This window comes from Melozone crissalis, unplaced genomic scaffold (genome assembly GCF_028551555.1).
Source record: "Melozone crissalis strain CALT ecotype California unplaced genomic scaffold, PUWL_Pcris_2 ptg000005l_1, whole genome shotgun sequence".
Classification (NCBI taxonomy): Eukaryota; Metazoa; Chordata; class Aves; order Passeriformes; family Passerellidae; genus Melozone; species Melozone crissalis.
The window spans coordinates 54,514,466-54,541,332 of NW_026535783.1; the positions used below are offsets into that span (position 1 = coordinate 54,514,466).

The window sequence follows — 26,867 nt, forward strand, 5'->3', positions numbered from 1 at the left end:
CCATAGAATAATGCATATGAAAAAGCAAAGGAGAGAAGGAAAACAAAGTCAGATATGCTACTTAAATACTTCAGAAGAATTCTCCACTCACTTGCCCTCTGATACCACTACACATTTATGACACTGTTTAAGAAGTTTTTTATTTGCTAGCTACTAAATGACAAACAAGATTCAAGAACTGCTTACGTAATGCAAGCATTAGTACCCCAACATCTAGCCTTTGCATAGAATTAAACAAAGTTGTCACTATGGAGACAGGATGTTTTCCTTACAATACCCAATTCTGACCATGTGACAGCCAGCAAGCTTGCTCACACAAGTCAACCCTATGATAACCTAATCTTGTTTAGACTCCCTTAGCAGTGCACACATTTTAAGGGACAAACTAACTACTACTCTTTCGGTGTCCTAAATTAAAAAAACATTCAACAAAGAGGCCAGAATATATTAACAGAAGCGCCTATGGGTCTGAAAATCATTTCAGTTATTGAGACAGCTTGTCCATAACCTCACCTACACTACAGGGAACACCAGGCTCACAGAACAATGAGTTCCCCAAGTGCATTGCCAAGATAAAATATATCTCATGCTGACTAGTTTAACCTTCACAGCTGGAACACCTGAGATATGTTTGAGCAGGCATTTCACGCCAGAACTTGTCAAATATAACTAGGAAGGGGGAGAATTAAGGCAGCATTTATTGCTACAAGGAGAAATGAATCAGCAAGTCAAGAGGACTCACAGATTAAATATGCAAACCAGAGCTTATGTAAGAATCTTGGAACACATCCAAAATAAAGAAGTCACAAGAATACTGAAGGGATAGGATACAGAGAATCCTTTTTAGTCAACGCAGCTTTCTTTATTCAGGTGGAAGTCTTGATAGCAAGATAATGAAATAGGAATTTCCTTAACTAACTGTAATTACACAGCTTCAAAATTGCATCCTTAAATAAAGCACTGTCAGAAGACCAAATACACTCCAAATACATCAATAAACAAGCTGCAATACACTGTAAGAGTGAAGATTTCAGAGCATTGTCAAATTCACCTATCAGATGATTACAAATGGTTAAAAAGTAAAAAAACTTTTAGGCTTATGTTTCTTTCATGTACTTTGACTATTCTCAAGTAAAAACTTGTCTATGGTTTCTATTTCCATGTCATATTTCAGTACCTGTAAATACATCAAATAATGTTGATACATTATGTTCACATTGGACCTAAGCATTTAATATTCTGCTATGAATTCAGCAGCTTGACAAATACAGCAACTTTTCCAGAAACCTACTTGTTACAAAAAGCTTTTGAGAAGCTGGAGAACACCTACCAAATTGGCACTAAGAAGCCTCTAGCCAAGATGATCACAAAATATAAAGAACACTTACTAGATCTTTTGTAATGCCTACAGCAAATTTTTCATTACAACATGCTTTACAACTCTATTAAAGATATGTATGCAGCCACAAGCTTATCAAAAAGCATTTGCTTCACAATCCTGTTCTTTTTAGCAGGGAGATATTTTCTTACCCCAGTAAAGACTCATTAATCAAAGCTGCTAATGAATCAACTGTTAGGAGTGAAAAGGGGACTAAACTTAAGAGCAAACTATTGCAAAGCAAGAAACAAACTTTACATTTAAGCATACCATTTGAATTACCCCAGTAATACTGAAGTGTTTCCAAGTTAAAACAAGCAGATTCACAATGAAACTAGGATTATAAAACAATGTTCTAATTTAACACAAAATTATTAGCAACATTTAAATATGTGTATTTGCCTATTATCTTACACATATTCAAAGTTACTGAACAATTTTAGTAGCATAAAAAAAGAAAGAACCTCCTCTAAATCCAAGCTGTGCACTGTTGCCTGAACTCTTCCACTTTGGGGTTAGCTTGGCAGTAGCAGCTTATTATAAGTCCCAGCCTATCCAAATGATAAAATTGTTTCTCTTTTGTGACTATTTTTTCCACAACATCATTCTCTAGTCAGAGAATTATGAAACAAATCTCCCAAGTTTAACAGAGAAAAATTGCACTTCTTAAAATTCTGTAAACAAGGATGTACAGAAACAATTGTGAAGCCATCACACAGAACATCATTATATATATATATTTAGAGTTTTCCTCTCAAAAACAGAATATGCTCCTCAAAATCTAACTTTTTTCATTAAAACCCACCCTATCCCCATGAACTCATTTTCAAGTAAAAAGTTCCTACACCTGGTAATGTCTTTTCACAATTTTACCTAATTAAAGTATCGTGACTTCTCTACTTCCAAGCACATAATTTCAGCAATTATTAAGCATTTAAAACATTATTTTTGCCATAAAAATATTTCCTCTCTCAAAAGTCAAACATTTTGTGTGGCTAGTTACACATATTTGTGGGTGCGTTCTAACTATATTCTCAAATCAGAGCAAAAGATGGTGAGAGCAGAATAAAAAAAATGCATTTGCTCAATTCTCCTTATGAGGACTAAGACAGTATATTATCCTATTCCAGTACATACTGTAATCTATCAAAGACTTTTGTGGCACTTCAATTAGGTACAAAAATTGGAAAATAAAAAAAACCCCCATATCATTCTAGTCAGTTTTTCCCTATTGTGCTATGACCATTTTCTGACCATCTATATGCATCTGCTATTAAATAATGCAATGAAAAATAAGTTTAAAAAAAAATCCTTTCTGTCTTAGCCCATCCTAAACATACCGCTAACAAGTATACAGAACCAGAACAGCATATGCATGCAAATGAAAAAAAAAATAGCTGACTCCCCCAAAACAACACAAAAACCAAAACAAAAAAACCCCAAACAAACAAAAAAACAACAAAAAAGCCAACCCAACCCAAATCACTCTAACCTTTCTCTAGATAGAACAACAGCATCTTGTTACCTTATGCAGGGCAGAAATACTTCTTTGAAATTAATTTTATTTTTTGCACAAAGCTACCTGAATACATTACCATAAAATGGGTTATGAATTCAAAGTAAGCAAATAATGCGGAAAAATAGAGCAGATGCAATGGAAGTTAGTCTACAGAAGTGCTCACACAGAACTGTACTGACTTAAAAGTACCAACAGACCATGCTCTGTGACCCAAGTGCAAGAGACAGTACCAATACAGCGAATACCTGCATCACCCCTTGAGAGAAAACAAACAATTCACATTTCTTATGCATCATGCCTACAAGCTACTGTAATACAAATTTAGAAGTTAAAAATTTGTCATTCTTACACGTGAGGGGGAGAAGATATTAATAGAACATTTAAGAGTGTAACTGAAACAAAAACTGTGTCAAAACATTCAGCTCCCCTTATCTCCTTTAACGTACGTGGACAGTCACCTACCCAAATCACTCCACCACTGCCAATTTACACCCCAGGAGCCTGAATCAGCTTCTCAGCTAGGACCACAGATTCACCAGGACGCCGAACAGTTTATTAAACCATCCACATGGATCTGTGAAAGAGAATTAAGAAGTGTTTTCAAAATGATGGGTGTAAGTGGCCTTGCACAAAACTACGGCAGTAAATCCACACATTTACTTTGTTCTACACCAGAATCAAACATTGACAACACAGAAGCAGCAATATGTAGCTTACCACAACAACCACCATTTTATCAACATTAATTTTTGTTCTTTGTCAAATCTGAACATAATGAAATCAGAAAAAGCAGTGTGTCAAAACACAAAAAACGTAAAACTGATTATGGTCTCCTCCTTCTATGGCTGTTATTTGTATGAATGGAGTCAATTATCAGATTAATAAAATGTAACCAAAACCAACAAGCACTTATGTGCAGGATCTGGGCTGAATGACTTCCTCTTTAAAGTTCTGGTGACTCTCCATCATGTTCTCTGAAAGAGAATCTATACCACCCACACAGACACAAAAGCTTCCACAGCCCTCATGGGGAAATAAAATTCTCTGCAACAAATGAGTCTTTTAAAAAGCTTCAATTATTTTAACTGGACCTGCCAGCTGACTTTCTTTTAGCTTATTGTCATGTTTTACTGAAGGTCTGCAGCCACAGCTATTGGCAAGAGTGGAGACAGTTGCTTCCAAGTAGTTGGGTCTCTTTCTCAGAAGCTTACTCTGCCTGGTGAGCTTATGTGGAATATTGCCACTCTGAATGTTGAGAATACCAAGTTTTAATATGTGGTCCTGGCTAGTAAGCCAGAATAAAGCAGTAAATCTAAGATGCATGTGTAACACACCCATGGTGTGTTACACATGCATCTTGGTCGCATTTGTTGAAGATAGTTCAAATACAGTGTCAAAATACAGAAGAATGGTTTTTCATCTGTTTTTTGAACAGCTAACACATCTCATCCAAAAGAAAAACTTCTAATAAATCTAGGTTTCTATGTTGATAAATGAAAGCTTTCCCGAAAGAAGTTATTCTTCAGGAGATCAGATCCTGATTAGTTCTTAATACACAGTCACAAAACCGAGTTTCATGATTCCTCGAGTTTTGTGACTCCTAAAGCTTTTACGACAAACAGCAGCAACAGAATTGCCAAGAAAATAAGAGTTTCTGCCACTGCCAGAACACTGTGAGATTTAACAAACATGAAGCATCCATAGAAATACAGCTGTTCAACAGATCTTAGCTACCTTTTCCAAAACATAGGTTTTATCAGCTCCACAGGACACCCCAACTAGAAACTCTGAAAGCTGCCACAGTTCATGACTGCACTGCTACTTTCCCAGCTTTCTCAGGAATAAAAAAATTGGGCTGCTGTCCCTTAAAGCAGTGGCTCTGAATTTTCCTTCTAAATTTTTCCTACTGCATTCCTATCTATAATCTATAAAATTCTTGCATGGCTGAAAATACGAACATAAGTATCACATTATATCAAATTCATATCTAGCCAGCAACTCCCTTCATACACACCCTGTTTAGGAACTGATGGTCTGTGATGTAAAGCCTGGAACAGCTTTCTTAGCTTCTAACTAAGGACAGCTGACTAACTTCCCTCTGTCTTGTCTTGTGATCTTCCAGAGAAGACTCAGTTCAATTTGAGATGTAAATGGCACCTCTATAGATACAGAATGGATTGTTGAATATGCCATCTCTTCCAGTTTACCTATTCAAGCTTATGACTACCTGCAATCCATGATACAAGCGCTTGGTACTGATGTAGACTCCAAAAGTTAATAGCTGAGGAAGAGTAAGAACTTCACATATCATTAGAAGAAAGACCTTTGACACTTCTCCTAATGCCAGTATTCCACACAACAGGGTAACTTAGAAAGTAGAACTAAGGCTACAGTCTACTTCTGGCTTTTTCATTACCAGAGACTTGTAATTTTTAATTAAAACACACTACCTAATTAGTATCAACAAGCCAATCCAACTCAATGCAGACAATATGTTGGAGTTTTTGTGGCTGCAAAGAAAATTAGGAGAAGAATCAACTTGGATTTTATTCCACTATCACACTTGTGAAAAACATGCTGCATTTAAAAAAAACACTTAATAAACAGAATAATATTTTCCCGTTTTACTGTACCTAGTCCCCTGTTACTCTATTTTTTTTCAATATATGACATGAATGATCAGGGTCTGCTTATCTACATGAAATTTCATTGAAGTCCTGTGAAAACGTAGATGTGGTTAGTACTGCTATCAAGTACGCCAGAGTTTGCAAGAACATATCCTAGAGCCTATGCTAAAATAACTGCTAATATTACATTATAAAGCAAGGATATCTATCACTTTGGCTAAGCTTATTGGAAAAAAGTTCCAGATGGAACACCACAATGGACACTACTTTCATTTTCAGACAGAGCAAGGAAGCATCATCACACCACTATATCTGCAATATAAGAGAAACTAATGATAGCAGTGAGCAATGGAAAAGATAGCTTAAAGCAGCAAAATTAATTTAGAAATATTCTACTAATAGATCTTTAATACTGTAAAAAAGATTAGTTGAGATATTTATTAAGTCACTTCTACTGCAGATCAGTAGATCTATGCATAAAATCTAACATTTTGATTTCACAATGATCAGAAAAAAAAATAATTTAGTATCACAAGATTCTTCCCCTACATTTTCTTCATCTACCATGACAAACTGAAAAATGATATTCAGATTTTTTTCAAGCTGAAAATAAGTTTAGCTGAATCCAAAGTGCCAAATAAGAAAAATAGGAACTTATGAATATATGGGCATAATTACTAGCAGTGCACATATAAAATCAATACTTTAGCAATTACATTAATGCAGTTGGTCATGAATTGAAAAGAAAGTCTCCTCAGTTGCCTTCTGAAAGGAAGCAAATAATTTGTATTTTTTTTTCCATTAAGTTGAACAAACAGAGGATGCATATAATTACAGGTAACATATAAAAATTAGCCTATATTAGAAGAGTTGTGTTGAAGAAGTTGTAAGTAATAATTTGCTGTAAAAGAAATTGTTTTGATATGTATTTATTCTACTTTAAAAAACCAGAAGTAAATGCTTAAACACACTTGACTACTATTGTTAAAAGTGCTAAAAGATAATCTGGTTATTAGAAGTCAGGTGATTAGCAGGAGAGGGCATCAACTAACAGATACTTTGTGAGCTGAGGTACTTGATGTTGAGTAGCTGACTGATTTGTATGCAACCTTAACACTTAAATTCGACATTGGATCCTAAGGTCTTCTCTAGATCAATGACTCAAGGAGAAGTGTAGGAAGAAACCCACTCCAGCAGTACATAATAACCTCACTAAGCTCAGCTTCACTACTGGCTATTATTCCAGCATGCAAGACTCACAGTTCAATATTCGACTGCCAGGACTGATATCAGAAAACAGATGATCACACAGAGAGAATGAGTAATTTTTATGGATCCTTAAATATTCTCCCCCACAATCCTGGCTTATTCCAAGACACAGAGATATAAATACAGGCACATACACCCAAAAAGCAGTGTTCAACTTGCTTTCTAACCACACAGCAGAACAAATGTAAAAATACATAGTTCTCTTTCACAGACCTTTTCTGCCCAGCATTTTATCATATGCCAGATGCACTGAAACTAAATACTGGTCCCTCAAAATCTGGCTCTCCCCCAAAAGCCCAAAACTGCAGCATCAAAAAAAGGAAAAAAGAGTCTCTGTGTTTCAAGTGGAAAAAATGCAGGAGAAAGGTAACTCTAAAAACAGTAAAAGCGAATGCAGTTGATAATATTTCAGTCACACATTGACTTAGAGGGGGAGGGATTAATGCAAACATGAAACTGTACAAAAAAAAGAATTTACTTGCCCTCACATTCAATTTCAATTTACCACACTCCAGATTCTTATTGCAGATAGAGTCTCAAAAAGTAAACACGTGAAGGAAACACAAAAACAGGTGCAACTTTTTTCCATTTTAATTTGCAAGGTCAACAGACACTTCAGTATCTTAATAACTAACTAAACTATGAAAGCATTTTAAAAAAATCCTAGTATATTTTCAATCTGGGGGTGTGGGAAGGAAATTAAACTACCAACCTCTGCATCACATTTTCAAAATTCCAGTCCCAGAGAAATTAATATCATTATACTAGCAACTCTCAAGTATTCAGGAAGATTCAATTCAGTAATTCAAAAACTACATTCAGGAAGAATTCAGTATCTCCAAATCCTGCACAGCTTAATCTTGTACTACATAATTTGAAAGAAAAAGCCTAATACATAAGTTATCTTCCCAATTATAAGGTTCAAGAAAATTTGGGACTTAATATGGTCTGAGCTTTTTTCCCACCTTTGAACCCCAGAAAAATAAATTATCTTATAGCAAACACTATTTCCCCTGAAATGCTACAACAAATACTTATCAATCAACCAGAAGATAAGGTGCTGTTTTACAGATTAAAGAGCAGGGCAAACAAATAGACAACTGCTGTCATGGGAAATAGCTTGACTGCTTAAGGATGTGTTGCAAACTATCTGTTTGATGCCTTAGGATTCCAGTAAGCAGGCAGGGTACAGCTAAGATATCAGAAGTAATTGCTACGAACACTGGTGTGCCTGGAGAAGGAGAAAGTCCTCACAATTCAGTTTAAACATTTTTCATGTGATGACTCTTAAGAAGTGCATTACTAAGGGAGCAATTTAAACTCAGATAACAAGAAATAAGTTTTAAACTCACTAGTGCTTTAACAAACCACTGCACTCTAGTCTCTCCAGAGAAGCAGACATAAGCAGAGTATCAGTCTTAAAAAGTGGGTAACAGCACAAATACCAGCTCTTTCTGTTCACTTCATTCCCACGAGTGCCACCTCCTCTCTAATATAGGGACTTGGCCCTTCTAGAAACAGGAGGGAAGACAGAAGTTGCCTGCATTTCATGAGTGCAGTACAGTAAGTAAGGCCACTACACATGGCTCCTCATTACAGACACGCAGCATCTCCACACCCAGCTAGCAATCTTCCTAGAAGATTTGAGAATGATGAAGCTAAATGTCCTCTCTTCTTCCATCCTCTGCCTCCTAAATTATCTTGCACTTTCAATTTCTCAATAAAGGTGTTTCTATCCTGTCCATCTGAAATTGAAAAAGTAAAACACCATAAAGGCATTACATACTCTAAGCGACAGACATTTCTAAGTCCATCATTTTGTCATAATATATAACATATGAACTTGTTTACTAATCATACCAACTGCCCATCACCCGTCCATTCTCCACTCACACTAGCCTTGAGGTCTAATCTGAAGGAATAGCATGCCACATTCAAATATAGTTGACCTATAAATTTCTATCAAGAGATTCCTCTAGATAATGAAACACACAATGCCACAGAAATCCCAACTAACTACAGAGGCTAGATACACAAGTCTCAAAAGCAAGTGCTCTGAAACATAGCTTTCAGGAGGAAAGGTCTTCACTATTTCTTCTCCTTTTCCATGGACCATTCCTGCAGCAATTAAAAACCATTTTACAGAGAAACATTTAATTTCCAGGCTACTGTCTCAAGTCTAGAAGTCAATCTGCCTATGGCAAGAAAAAGTAGGAGAGATGGGAGGTGGTAGACTATAAATCTGCTGAAAAGAAGGTGTAACTGGGTAAGTATCCCAAGTTTTTAACTGCACTTTTGACTTCCATGTATTATCAAGGATCAAATCACTGATGATGAATAGCAACATTTATATTTATTGTGGATAAGTGGAAGACTATTCCAAATTAGCAACTGGAACTCAAAAGGCAAGTCAAACTCCATCATGCAAAATTCAAACTACAACCTGCTGAAACAAGAGTAATCCCAGCTTTTCCCTCACACCTGCCTTTTATTAAAGCTAGGGTTTTCTCAATCACACTGTAAGTCTAATCAGTAACTGATCCAAAAGGCCTAAATCTGCAAGACACTGAGAAGAATTTTTTTTCATTTAGATCAGTTTGCTCAACAACTCACTGAACTTCGGTACTATGTCTCCACGTTCAATACCTTGTCTTCCTTCTGATGCAAAGGACTACACTGGAAACGAAGAGGAAGTGTGCAAAGCAGATGCAGCAGAATGCAAGACTAGACATTTAGCCACAGGCTTTTTAAATTAAAACTCCTTTAAAGTAAAGGTAATAACTTCATTATTACTGGTAATTTTTCTTTAGTACAAAAAAGATGTACCAAAAAATATATGCAAGCATATTTTAATGCTCACAATAGCATATGTTGATGGCAAAATTCATTCATGTGTGTCACATGTACAATTTAGTCCACCTTGGATTCATATTTTTAGTGGAGGGGGCAGGAGGGAAGAATTAAAAAAAAAATTTAACCATTATAAATATCTACAGGCAACCAAGAAGAAGCACGGATACTCAGTAAATCCAGTGAACAGTTTGGTCCAAACACTGACTGTACCAGTACTTTTTTACTCTACAAAACTGAAAGAAATATTCACAGGATGTGGTCAGAACTTCAAGACACTTGCTCAGCAAGTGCTGTGCATGTTTTTGCAACAAAAAGTCAAATACTTGCCCACAAAGCAATGCTTTAAATTTAAAAGAGACTTGAGGGAATGAGAGTAAAGCACACAAAAGTATATAGACCATCATCCCCAACATGGTAAGTTCAAAATTTACATACACTTACTTTCTTTTAACCAAAACAAAAACTATTTATAAATTCCAAAGTGGCCAGTACAAGGAGGTGTTTTGCAAAGAAGCACTATTGAGAGAAAGTCTTGGTTGTTCACTTTGGCTGAATATTAAGGTTAAGAAAACATTTAGAAAAATTTTCAATTAATATCAACCTGCAACTCAAACAATAAATAGATACACTGAATAGATTTACAAAAATTGATATTTATATACACAACAGTGCCACTGATCTAGATGTATCTTATGTGTCTTACTGTTCTCAAAACGTAGTGAAGATACATAAAATGCAGTTCAAGCTTCCTAGAGCATCAGAAAGCTGCCATTTTCTAGTGGTATGATGGTATGGCCATGATGCCCATCACTTAGAGCAGAATGAAACCTATTTCCAATCTTGGCGGTAAAGGTGATTTGTCCTAAATCCAGTCCATAAAATAAGGCATTTTCTAATAGCTTTCAGATGCTTGGATGTAAAGCAAGGCTAGTAATTACTATGAATAAAACCAGTCTCTACACTGCACCCAAGTTTCTCATCTAAATTCCTCTTCTACAGCCCCTCCTACCAACTGATTAACTCAGAGCCACCCATACCATCCACCTCAAAAACAGACTTAACATTAAATCTTGATAAGAAGATACAGAAACAGGTTTTTGTCATTAAACAGAATTCTTCCATGGTGCTGTCTGCTGGCTTGCTCGCAAATCAACATTAACAAGGTCTTAGAGAGGCTCAGGAGAATGGACATATTCAGGAAGAAACTACAAGAAAGAATGACACATAAGTGTAACAGTCAATATGCTTTTAAAAGTTACAACAGTTATAAATACAGGTTAATTAAATCACAGACTAAAATTAAGTTACAAAGTACCTCAAAAAGAAACAAAACAACCAAAGATAAAATAACTCAACTGTTTACCGGAGAGGTATAAAACAGGTATTTACAATGAACAGCGCAGGAAAATCTTGGAAAAAAAATTGGAATAAATGCCAAGGAGGGGAAGAAAACCCTGTAGATTCCATAGCATTATTCATCAATTAAAACCAGAAATGGCAAGTGCTTTGATGACAGTTACAGTTGGTTAAAAAAACGAGAAAACACTATGACAGTAGCAAGTCCAACTTGAACACAAGTCTGTGAATTAATTTCCAAGTCTGTTTGAAAATCAATTCCTGCAACTTACACTCTAGTAAGATTCAGCTTGGTAGTTCACACTGAAAATGTCAGCAAACCAGGTCAGACTCAATAGAATTAACACATAGTTCTAAGGTGCAGGGCACGAGGAACACCCATAGACACTCACGATAAACCTGAAGTACATTTCCGATGCACTAAAGAACAAAAGGAAAACATACATAGGAAAACACTTCTTTGTGTTACTACTTCTGATACTTCCTACACTTCAATAGCTACAGACTACTCCTGTAGCCACTGATAGCTGGGAGACAAGCAGAAACACTGGAATTAACTGTGTTGAACAGGTATGGCCTCTCTGTCGCTAACAGGACCACTACTCCTTCACGAAACACACAAAAAACACACATTTGGTGACTAGAATGAAGATAAACACCAAACTTCAAAGAAGAACAAAGGCTGAGGAAGAGGAAAGCCCATGTGTGCCTGAAAACACATCTATAAACTTTCTCATACCTATCCCAAAGAAGGCTGAGACCAATCAGACTAACACACATCACAATCAGGGAAGGCAGCTGGACTGCCAGAATAAATGCAAAAGCAAACAATAACCCAGCTGGCTTGAACCAAGCAATAAACCCAGCTGGCTTGAACCAAGATACAAACAGGCAACTCCAGAATTTGTCTCATCTCTCAGTATACAAGCAAATCTTTAAATGGTGGCACCACTACCACTGGACAGCTAAAAATCTCAGAGACTAGAATTTAAACCAGAAAACAAACACAGCAGCACCTCCTTTTTCAACTCAAGAGATATGAATGTATCATGCTTCCAGCCCGACAGCAGTTATGGCCTCTGCTACAAACACTGCTTCATATGAAGCTACTTTATTATTAAATGCTTGTTTCAAATAAATCTGTGCCTTCCACAGCTATGGAAGTAAAATATTTGCCCTCACTTCTCTTTCAAGGACCTCTCATTTCTTACACAAGACTGAACAGCAATTAGGAGGTTATGTAAGTTAATTTACTGAAGTTAATTTTTAACTCCATTTCTAATCATAGGGATTGAACAAAAAAGAAAAAACAGGGGAAAAATGACATTCAGAAAGAACAAGCAAAATTACTTTAAAAATATAAATACTTCATTTCTCTGACTCAAACAGGCTTTTAAATTTCAGATCTGTAAAAATTGTGCAATGTACTAATTAGAAACCAATCACATGAAATTACAGCTTTTTGATATACAGGTATTTTTCAGTCTATGCACTTTTTAATACCTTTGCCTTCTAACTAGGAGAAATTAAAGTGAAATCCCACCTACTTTGCCAACACGGAATAAAAAGCAACAAAATGCGTGGCCTTGGGCTTGTGTCTTCATAATAATAAAACCCTGCAATATTTGGAGCTATTAGTTGTAAATGTTCTTACTCCTTGTCTTGAGAACTTGTTGGAATTAAGACACTGAACAGCAGCACAATCCTTCACTGGTTATTTTTATCAACCATGGTTTTCTACCTGCATTATCAAGCAATTACATACTTCTCTCAGTGCTGTAAAGAACACATACACCACTAGCCTTAGAAAACAAACTAACCAAACAAACAAAAAAACCCCAAAAAATAAAACCAAAACCTCAAATGAACCCAAAAAACAAATCACCCACCAAAAACCTGCATACTATGCACAGACCTAGATATACAGGAGGAAAATATAATTGTTTTCCTATTCCTTCACTCTTATTGATAGACTCCTGGTTTCAAATTCCAGCTATGGCATATGCAAAACACAGTAAAAAAAGGGGATAGGGAAAACAAACAGTAGTGAAAATGCTAACAGTGTAAGTCAGCAATTGGTAGTTAATACCATCCCCAATACAAAAAGCTCTTTTTAAGCTCTTAACTCAGGATATAAAATAGGTTTGAAAAACATAATTACCACATTCTGTTTCACATGACTATGGTATTTTTATTCGTTTGACATATGCTGCTTCCTGAATGGATTTAATGTATTTTGGCATTCCAGAACAAAACTGCTCTCAATGTTTGGCACTTCATGTACAATGCAGCCAGGAAGCCACTCCTTAAGACTATGCAGCCATCTGCAGCAGACACCAAAGGTTTTTGACAAGCAAGCTGCACTGCTGTAAATATGCAGTATTTCAATATAAAAGAAAAGTTCTCATCTATTAATCAGACTCCGCACGTAATTGCCTGCAGATAAATTCAGGTGATCTGCAACATAAAACATGTCAGCACAGAAACCAAAAAGGGAAAAATAAATTTTAAAAAGATACTATTTCTTATCAGAACATCATTGATTATTTAAATGCTTACTAAATTGTAGGGTCTACACAAAAAAAATCCAGTCCCTGATGCCCTGCTTCACATGCACTCTCCCTCAAAAATGTAACTCCCAGAATTCCTACCAAAAGCTAGGAAGGATCAAACAACAGAGGTCAGAATAGCACAGCAGGCGCAGAACACTTGAGATACAAAGTAAGCAGATGTTGGGTACACAGGAGGGGAAGGAAGAACCACACTCAAAACCCTCTAGCTAGTAACTGCTCAGAAAAACAAATCCCGACATGTTACATAATTCAATCTATGGTAAAGGGAAGATAGATGGAAACACATTCATAGATCAGAGTTCAAAGGAAGTACATGGGAGTATACACATTCATTTCCCATTTTTAATTTGGCAGATTTCAAAAAAAAAAATCATACCAAAAACTACAAATAAAAATGCAACCCAACATCTATAAGACTATACAGTGCACTAATGCAAGTTACTACTTGAAGAGAAATTGTATATAGAACTGGACTTCCATTTTACTTTATAATTCCTCCTCCTTTAAAGAACACTTCTGTCTGTCTTCTAAGTGTTATCCACTTCATCAAGCCAGTTTGGTTTTTGTTCTTACATGTTTAGTATAAAATGGTAGTAAAAGCAGAAGCCTTTATTCATAATGCAGCTTTAAAAACAGTTTTACTTTATCACACCTTTTTCACTAAAGTAAGGAGTGGCTAGAATAAGAAGTAGCCACTATTTTAAAAAAAGCAAAGGTTCAAAAACCAAAACAGAAAAAAGTTGTATTTTCCAGACTCTAAGCATCTTGTCCCTCTAGTTTACACAATAATCATGCTACATATTATGTCAATATTACTCTCAGCAGTTTTACAACTTACTGTCCTGGACATACAAGGGAACCCCTGAAGCTACTTACCTCTGTCTGTTGTTTTTCTTTACATTAATTTTAACTGATACATAGATCCCAACACAGGCCACTTTGTTGTCACTGTCTTCTGCAGTGATGCAGAAGAACTACTCCTGTCTGCATTGGCTGGAGTTCTTTCTAACTACAACACTCTTCACATCTTCCATGTGGGTAAGCACCATTACTCTTGTCCTCTATTTACTCAGCTTTTCTCTCACAATGCATGTTTGATTTTTGCCAATTCATAATCTTGTTTCACTCCCAACACAGTGATGAAACATTTAAGTCAGCATTTTTGTGCTATTTTTTTTTCTTTAGTTAGTGTTGTGTTCCTCTAAGTGAATGGATGATGATTAAAGAAAAGAGAGCTGTTATGTTATTTTTATTTTACTCTATCAGACATTTTGTAGATCACATAAGCAACTGAAACAAAAAAAAAAAAGTAGCAGGCTATTCTTGAATAGCCTTCAAAGTATTTTTGCCTCTTTAGATAGAGAAGAACAAGAGTGCCTACAATAAAACTTTTACTAATAACTTAGAATTTAGACAATTAAAATATAAAAGTACACTTTCTCTTAAAAGTGTTGTTTTCAATGTGGATAATAAATTCACTATTGGAAGTCAAAAACAAGCCTTTCACCTCACAAGAGATTTAAGATATATAAAAAGAGCCTTCTTTCTCATCAAAATGCTAATTATAGCCTCAAAACTGAATTCAAAGTTGATTTAATAATAACCCAACTTACAGTGTTACTTAACTTCTGACACCCAGGGCTTTTTTCACCCAGGGAAAAAGTGACTAAAGAGTACAATGCAGAAATTTCAGAGAATTTCATAGCTGTGACTTCAATTAATTTGAACTGTCCAATACGTCCTTCAGACTTCTCAAAGATTAAAACCAAATTAATACAAAACTGACGAAAATGAGTAACATTCTGATTTTGAGGGAAAGTTAATCCTCAGCAAATATCTCATGCTCCGAAGCTGAAATTTAAATCTGGAAATTTAACATCTGTGGAAGGATGTGTGAGCTACAAATCTAAACTGAGCAAACATATATTTAAATTCAGTGGAAATAAGCAGGGATTCACTCCACAGACAAGAGAGTTTTTGTAAAAGGGTAAGGAACAATCTGTTGGTTCTTCATTGGTTAGTTTATGTAACAGGAGAAGCAAAGTAAGAAAAATAATGATTAACAACACATTTCTCTCCCACTCTGTAACACTTTCTTCTAACCTGCTCCATTGACAATGCCATAATCTTTCCCTTGACACACCACCACCCGCTGCTGCAAAACCAATTCAGTAACTGATATCATGAAAGACTACAGGATATTTGATATGTTGACAATACATCTCCAACAGATCCCACAACTTCCCACAGAAAAATCCCACAGAAATTTTTGCCTGCTTTACTGTCTTCTTCTCATAAGAACAGCACTGCAAAACCACAGAATAATGCCAGGATCCTCAGCATTTCTTCTGCTTTGTTTCAGTAAGGGAAAACAAAATAAATGCTCCCTGAAAAATTGATAAACTCGCTCAGATAAAAAGGAAGAGTAAATTAACCTCAAGTCTATTAAAATCAATTTTAAGTATATCTTGCTTTTCTAGTATTTTTATTACTTAAATTTTCATTTAGTTAGATGAAATACCTGGTACCAGACCAAAAGCCTTAACATATAAATCAATAGTAACATACTGGAAGAACAGGATTGTCTAATAGCCACAGAAATCCCATGCTCAGGAAAACAAAACTCTCCTAAAAAACACAAGTCAGATGCACTATAGAGAAATAATATTATACTAAAATAGTAAAGCTCTGAAGATTTTTTTTCCCCTCATATCAATGTTTCCCATCTTATCCATCAGGATCAGAGACACATGGATTGAGAAATTCTGAATTCCAACTGATTCTCCCTCCTTGTCACATTCTGAGAAGATGGTTAAAGAGTAATTTAATTGCATCCTTTTTTGTCTCTTCTTACTTAGTGTCCTTAATATTTGTTACTTTGTTTTTAACAGTTTCCCAGCACCCATATGTGAACCAATAACAGGGATCTGACAAAAGTCCTAGGTAAAATTGTAGGCTTGTTCCAAACACTGTTTTCTACAGCGTTGCACACTCAATTCCCTTGGCCTATAACTCCTCCAAGATGTTTAAAGAACTCATTAATTACTCAGAATAAATCACCCTGTATGAGCTTACTACAGCAAAGCAGACATAGTAAAAAGACTGAAAAAGTATGAACCAGGAAGAAGTGAACTTTTGAATTCTCCCCCTCAGTGATGAATTTTACTACCAATCCCCTAAAAATATAGAGCAGTTCAGAAATTAAATAACCAACAAAGCTCCAGGGTTAGCGCCACATATGATTTTGTGACCAGAAGTAGCCCAAAATGAGTATGTTCTCCTAAAAGGAGCTAACTACCAACCTCACATTCCAGGCCACCACAGACTAACATGCCACAGCAAGCTAACATACCAGCAACAGGAGACCAGTGAACATTATCTGCTGTCTGCACGTTCACTGATCCTCCTTGAAGTAGACCCATCTCAAAGGCCAAAGTGGAACCTAAGTAAATTAAACATCTATCATACTCATTAGCATAAGCAGGGAAAGCAAGCATTTACAAAGCATTTAAGTCACTAATGATTTAGACTGCTATGCTGACACACTTTTCAGTCTAATTTTACTGAAAATATAGGCCTCAGTCTTGTAAATACTACTGCAGCCAAGCTTTTTTTTTGTTGTTTCATTGCACCATGAGAGCGCATAAGCACATGCAGAGTTTTAAGCAACATCTTTCCACAGACAAAAAAACCCTATAATTCCCAATAATAAATGTTCTCGGATACCCAGTTTCAAATACAAAAATTCATGTTATCTTCAGGGTTACCTGCAAGACAAAAGACCTGCAGAAACTTGATCAAATTGACAAATCGATTGATCTTCTAAATTATTACTGCTCCCCTCTGATAGAGTAATGGCAGGAAGACAACAGCCACATGGGGAAAAAGCAGCAGCTCTCAAACCTTAGCAGTCTATCAGAAGTCTTCTAGACAAGCCTGGAAACAGTTTCCACCATTCAAACACTTACAATGATTTCTGCAGTCATTCTAGATAACGAAGCCTGTGAATGACATTCAATCATCTGGCACTGTATTTCAGATGTTTCTGTAGGTGCACTGATATAGCTCAAAGCACCTATGCCCTCTCCTCTGCTTCTTAAAACTTGGAAGTTTTAGAAGGTATGTACTGAAAAATGACAAGGAGGGCAAAGAATGCAGAAGAAATAATTTCTGTAAATGTACTAATCACATACCCCACATCATGGGACAAAGGAAGAACATGAAACTTCTCTTCCATAATTGTCTAAGGAGATGGAACCCCTTATGCAGTTGCTACAGGAACTACTCATGCCAACTGAAAGCTGAAAACTGGTGAGAAGACTCTAAACACAGCAGTAAAACTCAAAGCACATTACTTCAAACAAACAATACTGTCCTTCTGCATCTATCTTTAATGCAATACCAGAACTGCAAATATTTTGAATTTATTTATTTATTGGGATTGGAGCAAGGAGAATAGAGCCCTGGCCACTTTGCAGGAAAATATCACCCACTCCAAATTAATATTCGAATTATAAATGTTTCACTTCAAGTATTTGTGACTTTTACTAATACTTCAAACCATCTTTGAGCTTTTTTTCATTCCTAAAGCTGGCTGCAGACAACTGACACAAGAAGTAGCCCTTGAGCATTACAAGTTCACAGCAAGACAACTACATTCCAACCTATACAAACTATCTTATCTAATAAAATTCAGCTTATGAGGCTCAGTTACCTTATGACATTATTACAACTGCCAGGATCTCCACAGCAGCCAAGATTGTTCAGATTGCCCTCAGACTCTGCTCAATCATCACTGTTTGTTCCTACGTGATCACTTAGTGTCAAGTATCTACAAATTCCTTCCAAGAACGGGAAAAAAAGCTAATCTACTTTTTAACTTAAACTTGCACTTTTAAACTTTTAACTTTAACTTTTTACCCTAGGCAGGACAGCTGCAATGCTGGTGTTCTCCAACATAAGTACACTTCAGTTTGGTTTCATTTAGACCAAAGGAAGAGGTTTGTTCAGTTTTATTTCTCAATTATGAGAAGTTACAATGTATTTTTGAAGGTGGAATTGCAGCCCAGTGTTGAAATATCATGCTTCTGAATCCCCTATACAGAAAGTACAAAGAGTAATAACTCAAACACCTGTACTGAAATTCAAGCATCAGAGAAACAAGTATCTTAAAAAAAGCTGACTTTGATGATGTTCCTTTGTATCCACTGAAATTCAAGACTAGGTCCCATCTGGGTCATCAAAACTATTACCAAAAATCAGTATAAATAAGGAATTCCTTACCACCAAGGCAGTATTAAGAAGCAGGCATTCTTTATGTGGCTGGATGCACAAGAGGATATCTCCTCCAAAATACCATGTATGCTGAGAAAACCCCCCCCTCCTGCTTATATACTATATTTTACATACATATTCATTGATTTCCTGGAATAAACATACATATGATAACCATTTCCCCAAAATCATTAACATATTTTTCCTCCCCTTTCCACATGTATCTTTCTGTCCTGGGAGTCTCTTTGGTGGTCCCTGGTGGTCAGCAATGCCAAAGTCATAGCTGACTGCTTGAGAATTGGTAAAAGTTGGCACAACTGGGTTGGTTGCTTTCCAGTTCTTCCTAAAGAATACGTGTTGTGCAGTTCCATAGGCCAGTGGTTTTTGAAGAATAAGCATTGCATTAGCCCACCAGGTGCAAACGATTTTTCATCTGGCAACAATGAAGGCAAGCCAGCAGAAAAAGCCTAATTATCCTGAGATTACTATAAAAGAAAAAAATCTATTGATTCCAGCATAACAATTCTTTCCATTTTAATTAGATAGGAGATACAATAAATCTCCCCTAATCAGCATCCTTATTTTGAAACCTTACATTTCTAAGATTTAACTCAACATCCAAACACTGTATTTTTAGTTTAATGTGAAAGCTGTATTTCAGTGAAGTAACCTCTCCACAGCTAAAAAAATCATTTAAAAAGTCCCATTACCAATGGTTAAATACAGACTATTTACTACTCAAACTATCTTCAAATGTTTTCATTCTGATACGAAAAGTGTCTTTTGACACATTGTTGAACTTACTCAAAAACTGACAAGGTAAAAGAGCAATGTTTAGAAATCTTCATTTTCTAGATGATCTTCTTAACTATTCTATTTCAAATGTCACCACAAACATCTGCATGCTCACATAGGAATACTGTCTACTATTCTGATGTCCGTATGAGTAACTCTTCCGCCAACTTCACTAGTAACTCATCTGGAAAAGGTTAGACTTCTAATTCCTCTACGAGGATTAAATGTCAGGCACTTCTTCAATAGATCAGATTATTCTATAGGGAGAATCTGCGGAAGATATGACATACCAACTGTTTGATCTTTACATAACATTTTCCCAAAAGGGTTTTCCTTTTTGCTTAGGAGCAGGAAGGACAAAAACAAAACAAGAACGCAGAGCAGACAGACAGTGATTCATTACAGCCCTACCGGAAAGCCCAGTTGACGAATTTACTCCCATCCCCTTCTATTTCTAGGACCTACTGCTAACATGTGAGGTATAATGTATGTTACACATGTGCAAGCCTTTCCTTAGCTTTGATCTTCCAAGCATGGCTCTTAATGACTGGGACTAAAGACTCTCAACAAATTCCACCGAGAACAAATCATAACAGTTTTCTGAGACCACCAACTCAATACACTAAGAAACTATCCTTAGTATTTTCTCCACAGAGACCCTTTATCCATTCTATATGAACATGACGTGCAAATTGATACCCTACAGAGCTTTGTGTTTACACTAAGCATTGTCTACTATGCAGCTTATGCATAAGACAGATATATTCGTATTTTACAAATATAATAATCATCTTAATGATAATCACATTCCATAGGATGCTATATACTGCAACTTCTCCCTCTTTGATTGCAAGCACACCTTCTTAAAATTAGCAATGTTTACTCAAGCTTGATTTAATTCATGAATAAGAACCAGTCAGGTAAAAAGAACGTTTCCCCAAGCCATCAACACACAGCTATAAAAGTGCTGTTTCAAGCACATGAGCTACCATGTGTAATGTTAAATAATTTTGTTCATAATAAAAATACCAATGTCAGACTGATTTTTAGTTGTGATTGTTGATCTGAAGAAAAAACACATCCCTTCATGTTACTCCCAAACTATGTTAATGGCATAATGGCATTCAATGATATAACCATGAGCTGTAAGCAGTACTGAATTACACTTTCATCATTAAAAAAGGACCTTATCCATAGCTACCATGGTGACAAAACACTAGCGTAAAAAGTTGTGCCTCCACTACAAGGAACTATTCTTCTACATGGCATTGAAAAATATCAAGTGCATCATGAGAGACACAAAAGGCCTGAAAAGAAACAAAATTGCCTTGATTATGAACATACTGGTTTACAACTAAATTTGTCATGCACAGCTACAACTCCTCACCCTCCCCTCAAGAATCTCAAGTCATTATTGGGACTGAAACACTGCTCTGGAAAGGGATGGTTCTTTGTATAAGGATTACTCTATTCAGACTTTCTGCCAAGCATCAGCCACATAAGGAAAGCAAAGTTCACTGCCATTTATTTTGTCCAGATCTTTCTGGACAAAAGAATAACCCTTACTGCTGCCTGGAAAGGTAAGTCTATAAATTGTAATTTATTTGTTATCAGCCACTGAACCTGCTTTAGGCATTTATATGTTAACATTTTTCCTTACAGTATATCAAACAGATCGAGTTGGATTATTTTTTCTTAGATCACTAAATTACTCCACGATGTTAAAGATCTACCTATGTAGGAGTGTTAAACATTTTGCACAGAAATTACTTTGTCCAAGACTCCCAAATACCAATACATGTCACACATTGGCAAGACTGAAGCATACACATCCTATTTGACCAACATGTTGCCTGTGAGTTTCACAAACAGGAACAAACATTCCAGAGCTATGGTTTCTACCTCATTCTAAACATTCACAACATGAGAAACTCCTTGCCTTCACAAAAGAACTAACCCATAATTGCCTCTTTGATGCATGAGAAGTAAACCTCCATCTAGTTGGTGTAACAAGTGCTAGAGGTACAAAATCCTACGCTAAAACTTCGCATTTAATTTGCCCTTCAGCAGCTTCGAAAAGGAGTTCTTTCAAAAATTAGAAAGGGGAAAGGGGTCACCAAAACCAAACAAGGCTACATTAACAGCTTCAATTGCATGCACTTCAAAAAGTCAAATAACTACCTATCTGCTTTGGTTTTGCTCTGTATTTTGTTTTAAATGAAGGTTCTTAAGATGAACTTTGCCAGGATCAAAATGCAGGACAGACTTCTGCTATACAAGCTGAAAAACAAGCAGTTCACTTTGTCGCTTTGAGAACAGAGAGGGTAAAGGGGAAGAAGACGGGTGACTGCAGCAATCGAAGGTGGAAAAACTGCGACATTTACAGATGACCAGGAGGACTTATTTTTATAAAGAAACTTAAGAGCAATCCTGAAGAAGTCCGGCCAGACACTAACTGATATTCCAGAAAACAAGGCAGACATAAGCACGAAGCCTCAAGAGCTTGCGATTAAATAAAATATATTACCTCCTTTATGACTTTCTCATTTCTCGATAAGTTAATTGTACTTGCAGGGTTACCAAACGTTTTGGAAGGGAGGGAGCTGAAGAAGCAGTTACGCAGTCGAGCAGCTTCAGCTCAGTGCCTTCTCGGACCGAACAAAGAAACTTCTGTGTCCGATGAGATTAAAAACTTTCGGTCTCACAGACTCTTTCCCTGACTCCATGAAACCAGCGCCTCGGTTCACAGGGGAGACGGGGAGAAATACAATGAGCAGTTAAACTGTGCAGGCCAAGGCGGAAAACAGAGACAAAATATAAAGGCCAAAAACAGGATATAAAACGAAGCCTGAACTCCTTGCTTTTTCTCCACCCCCTTCCCAGAGGAAGGATTTTTCTGTTGTTTTTGCTGCTGCTGATCCCAAGCCTTCCCTATTTACCTTAGCTGTCGGGGCGTCTAAACCAGATCCAGCAGGCAGGAGTTTCTTCCGACCCCAAGTTAAATCCAATCGAGTTTTCTTCTTCAGAGAGGTAGAGGACAGAGAACGGGGAGAGGAGGACAAGGAATGTTAGCAGCTTTCGCCGAGGACGAGGGAGTTCGTGTGCACGGGGAGAGGGCACCAGAACAGCCGGGCTCCTCCCGGCCCCCGCCGAGCTCTGCCCCGCGGCCGGCCCCACGTCGCGCCGGCCCCGCCCGGCGGCGGCACCGCAGCGCCCCCCGACACCCAGCGCGGCCCGGCCTGGCCTGGGCCCGCCCGCCGCCGCCCCTCGCCCGCCTGCCCGCCCCCGCGGTGCGATGGGCACCGCCGATGCCCCCCGGCTGCGCAACCGGGGTCGCGCCGCCCGAGCGCGGCCGCCACCGCCGAGGGCTGAAGGGAAGCGGGATGGCCGCCTGCCTCACCTGCCCGCCGCCGCCGCCGCCCTCGCTCCCCGCCTCCTCTCGCACACTTCCCCCTTCTCCCGCGGCTTCAGCCTCCCGCCCCCCTCCCCGGCCTCGGCAGCGGGGGGCCGGGGGAGGCGGCGGAGCTGTGGGAAGGGGGAATGAACGTCGCAGGCAAACACGCGGCGGGGGGAAGGGGAAGTGGCCGCGGGCGAAGCCGCCGCGCCCCTGCTGCTGCTGGCGCCGCGCACCGCTGGCCAGACGGGGGAGGCACTGCAGCGGCACGGGGGGCGGAGCGGGAGCAGAGCCCGGGCCGAGACCTCGCGGAGGTGGAGGCAGGCGGGCGGGAGCGGGAGCAGCAGCGGCAGGAGCAGGCAGGCGCGGCGGGCGCGCCCACACTGGCTGTGTCGGGTGGGAGGAGGGACGGGCGGACAGCGCCGGGCGGGGGGCCGAGCTGGGGGAAAGCCGTGAGGGACGGGCGAGGCGGCCAATGGGGCCCGGCGGGGGCGGGTTGTGCAGGGGCAGGGCGAGGCGGGACGAGGGGTGCCAGCGCGGGGCTGGGGCGGGCGCGGGCCAGCGGGAGGTGGGAGCGGCGCCGGGCGGGGGCTGTGTCTCCCCGCCGCGGAATGGCTCCTCCCGCTGCTGCCCGGCGTGGGGCCTGTCCTAGTTTGTCTTCTGCAGGCAAGGTACGGGCAAATTCAGTCCTGAATGACAGAAGTTTCCTCGTTAACAGCTCAGCTTCGTTATTTAATGGTTGCGCACCCTCTGTGGAAAGCGCTGAGGCGCCGGCTCACACTGCCTTTGCGCCTTCGTGGCCATCCCACCCCTGCTCCCGCACCTTGTGCTGCCTGACTCGGAGCTACCAAGGGTCTGAGGGAAAGAGCACACCCAAGGGAAAAACTGACAGCCTCCACCCACGCTTTGGTGTTTGGGTGTGCTACGTTAAACTTGGATGCAAACAACAACAATTAAAATACTGCCGCACATATTGTCACAATGTTTCACGTAAACCCTGGAACACTGCTGTACTTTCTCTTCCAAGTATTTCAACACTGTCAGTACAATACAATGGTACTGAAAATGCGTGTCGACTGACAGAGTCATGTACAAATACATGCTTGAAAAACCGGCAGTGCATAGGTCACATGGCTTTGGTATCGGTTGGGTTTGGATTGCAGTAGTACAGTTGTGATCCAAACAGAAACAGTGAGTTTCTGTTTAATTTCCTGGATTGTTTGAAATGGGTATTTGATAACCTATTGTGTATGCAATATGCCATTTTAACAGTCCTGGAGCCTGGAGTTCTGCTCAGCCATAACACAGCACATGAAGCTGACAGCAGGGTGGAATTGTACATGCTGCTCACCTTATGCTCCTTAATTGTGCTCAGCAGAGACCATATCTAAGGACAGAGGTAGTTTTGCTTTCACGCTAATTTAATCCCTGGCTACTCTACTGGGACTGCCACCAACTAAGATGGAACAGTGTTTTATGATGATAATCTGTTTACTGAGAAATTGGCAAAATGCTAAGAAGTGCCATTGAACAGTAAGGTAAAATGGTGTCATGTTACTATTGGCCTGTCCCTGATTTTAACGTACAACTAGATGGGAAAAGTCCTTGAAACCCCTACCAGTCCTTGACAGTAACTCACATTGATGCTTCCTATTGAGGATCATTACTTGCTTTATCTATTTTCTTATAGGGTTTTGCATTAAGGGTTTAATCTTTCTCAACAAAACATAGAGATGATCAAATTTTTATAAAAGTCCACTGTGTTTAACAGTAGTGTTATTAATTTTAAACTTCTTGCCTGTATATGGGAATTGTGTGTTCAAATATCCAGCTTGTATCCAGATACAAAAAAGAAGCATGTGTTTCTACTAGGATAATAATATTCACTTACTGTTTCTTTACTTACTTTTCTCTGTCTTCGCAGAGCATTCAGCCCTACTTTGGGGACTACATCTCTGCCTAAATTTAAATAATTAAACGACATCAAATGTAGTCATCAGAGTTTATAAAAAAGAGAATTGTATCTGTATATATAGATATTGCCCAAAACATTAAAATGCTTCTATTTCTTCTTGTTCGGAAAAGCCATTTTCTTCAAATGAGTCAGCTTTGGACTAAGGCCAAGCAAGAGAGCTTTACCCCCACTGACAACAGCTTTAGAATTTCTCACTACAGTGCCCTGCATCGGTGCCCTACACTGTGTCTATAATAAAATTACTATTTTTTTTTAATCTCTTGCAAATTATTGATCATTCATGTCATAAACCACATAACATATCATAATTAATGTGATTAGTTCTCTACAACTGATGCCCTCCATCATCAAATCTTCACGGCACTTTCCTATGTGAATTATCACAACTTTTTAATGTGAAAATATTTTTTGGAAATGTATACTGCAAATTTCCCAATGCATTTATTAATGCAGCAAGGTAATAGATGGGTATGAGAAGTAGTATATAGTATATATATATTATAGCAACTGTTGCTCAGATGGTGAATCTCCCATAGTTGTTAACATTAGTTGCAATGTAAGATGCTGTTTCAGTTACAATTTTAGCTATCACAGTAAAAGCCTATCCAAAGTCTGCTGAAACTACAGCCAGTTGGAGCATAACTACTGAAGACATTGTGCACAGACAAGATATAACTATCTGTACAAATTAAGAAAATACAAGGAGTTATCCTAGGGATCTAAATGTGCTATAAATATCAAGACAGTATTTAGATTACAGCTCCAACAGAGTCCCCAGCAATATTAATTCCCAGAGATGGTATCCCAGTTACCAAATAATTACAGATTAAGTGCACAAAGGACAAAATACAGAGTTACATAATGAGTCTTTCAAGTAAGACTATACATCTGATCCCACTTTACATTTAAACAAATCCTTTATACACATTTTAATGCTGGACATCAAGCCAAAACTCCTCTCATTTTAATTTCTATTTTCATATTTGAACAGGAACACTAGTAAATACTGCAACAATATGCACCTGAATCAAAAGAACATTTGGTGAAACAGTCACCTGTATGTTTGTCTCTCAGGAGTTAAGTGGTCTGGACAACTACTACATAGTTTCTTCTGAGTGACAGGGTTTAATTGCTGCTTTTCCCTATTCTTACTGCTCTTGTTCATTATGATTGCATGTTTCCACTTTTCCAGGAAATAGATTGAAAGGCCTCTGGGGTAAGCACTTCTGTTTATTAAATGCTCAGGTAGAGACTTGAATGGTGGATTTCAAATTGATTTGAAGTGGAACTGCTGGGCGTGATTGCAATACAAATATTAAATAATAATTAGTGGAAGTAATAACCACCTGAAAGACACAAAGAGGCAATAATTAATTTTTTCTCTAACAAGTACATATTGAAGTTTATTTTAAGTATCCCATAATTTAAATTTGCCAAAATATCTTACTGTAGCGCTTTCTGAATTTATGTGGTTGGCATCTGGATGAATTTATACTGGTGAAATTAACACAAAATGGTCATAATTCAGTGGCAATTAAGTTTTAGAAGTTTGTTGCTATAACTTCTAAATGATCATAAGTATCTACCATATTTGAAGATAAACTCAGTAAACAACTTCTATTCAGTACAATCCCAAATATACACTGGCTAAATACACCATACAAATAAATTTTCTCTGCATTTGGTTTCTTTGTTTCTCAAACAGTAAAATAAAAGTGATGAATTATTATGCAAGTACCAAGAGAAAACCTTGGTAACACCAGAACCTATTTTTTATATTCTGTGTTCCAGACATGGTTAGGAATGTTTTAGAGTTATTTTTAACCATTATATTGTAACTTTTTGCTTGTATTT

The 26,867-nt window shown here is 37.9% G+C and overlaps 1 protein-coding gene across 3 annotated transcripts in view; it reads right to left on the reverse strand.

Moving 5' to 3' along the window:
• The window catches only part of ERBIN (erbb2 interacting protein), a 120,806-nt gene extending 97,531 nt beyond the window's left edge, over positions 1-23,275 (reverse strand). For 2 of the 3 annotated variants that reach the window (XM_054290078.1, XM_054290075.1), the window contains exons 1-2: positions 22,584-22,762; positions 3,360-3,471 (exon numbers count right to left, since the gene is read on the reverse strand). The gene's annotated coding sequence lies outside the window, so the exon portion shown is untranslated. Of the gene's footprint in view, positions 1-3,359; positions 3,472-22,583; positions 22,763-23,044 lie in introns of those variants that run through there. The other variant, XM_054290079.1, reaches the window with a different exon arrangement.
• Between the last annotated feature and the right edge of the window lie 3,592 nt (positions 23,276-26,867).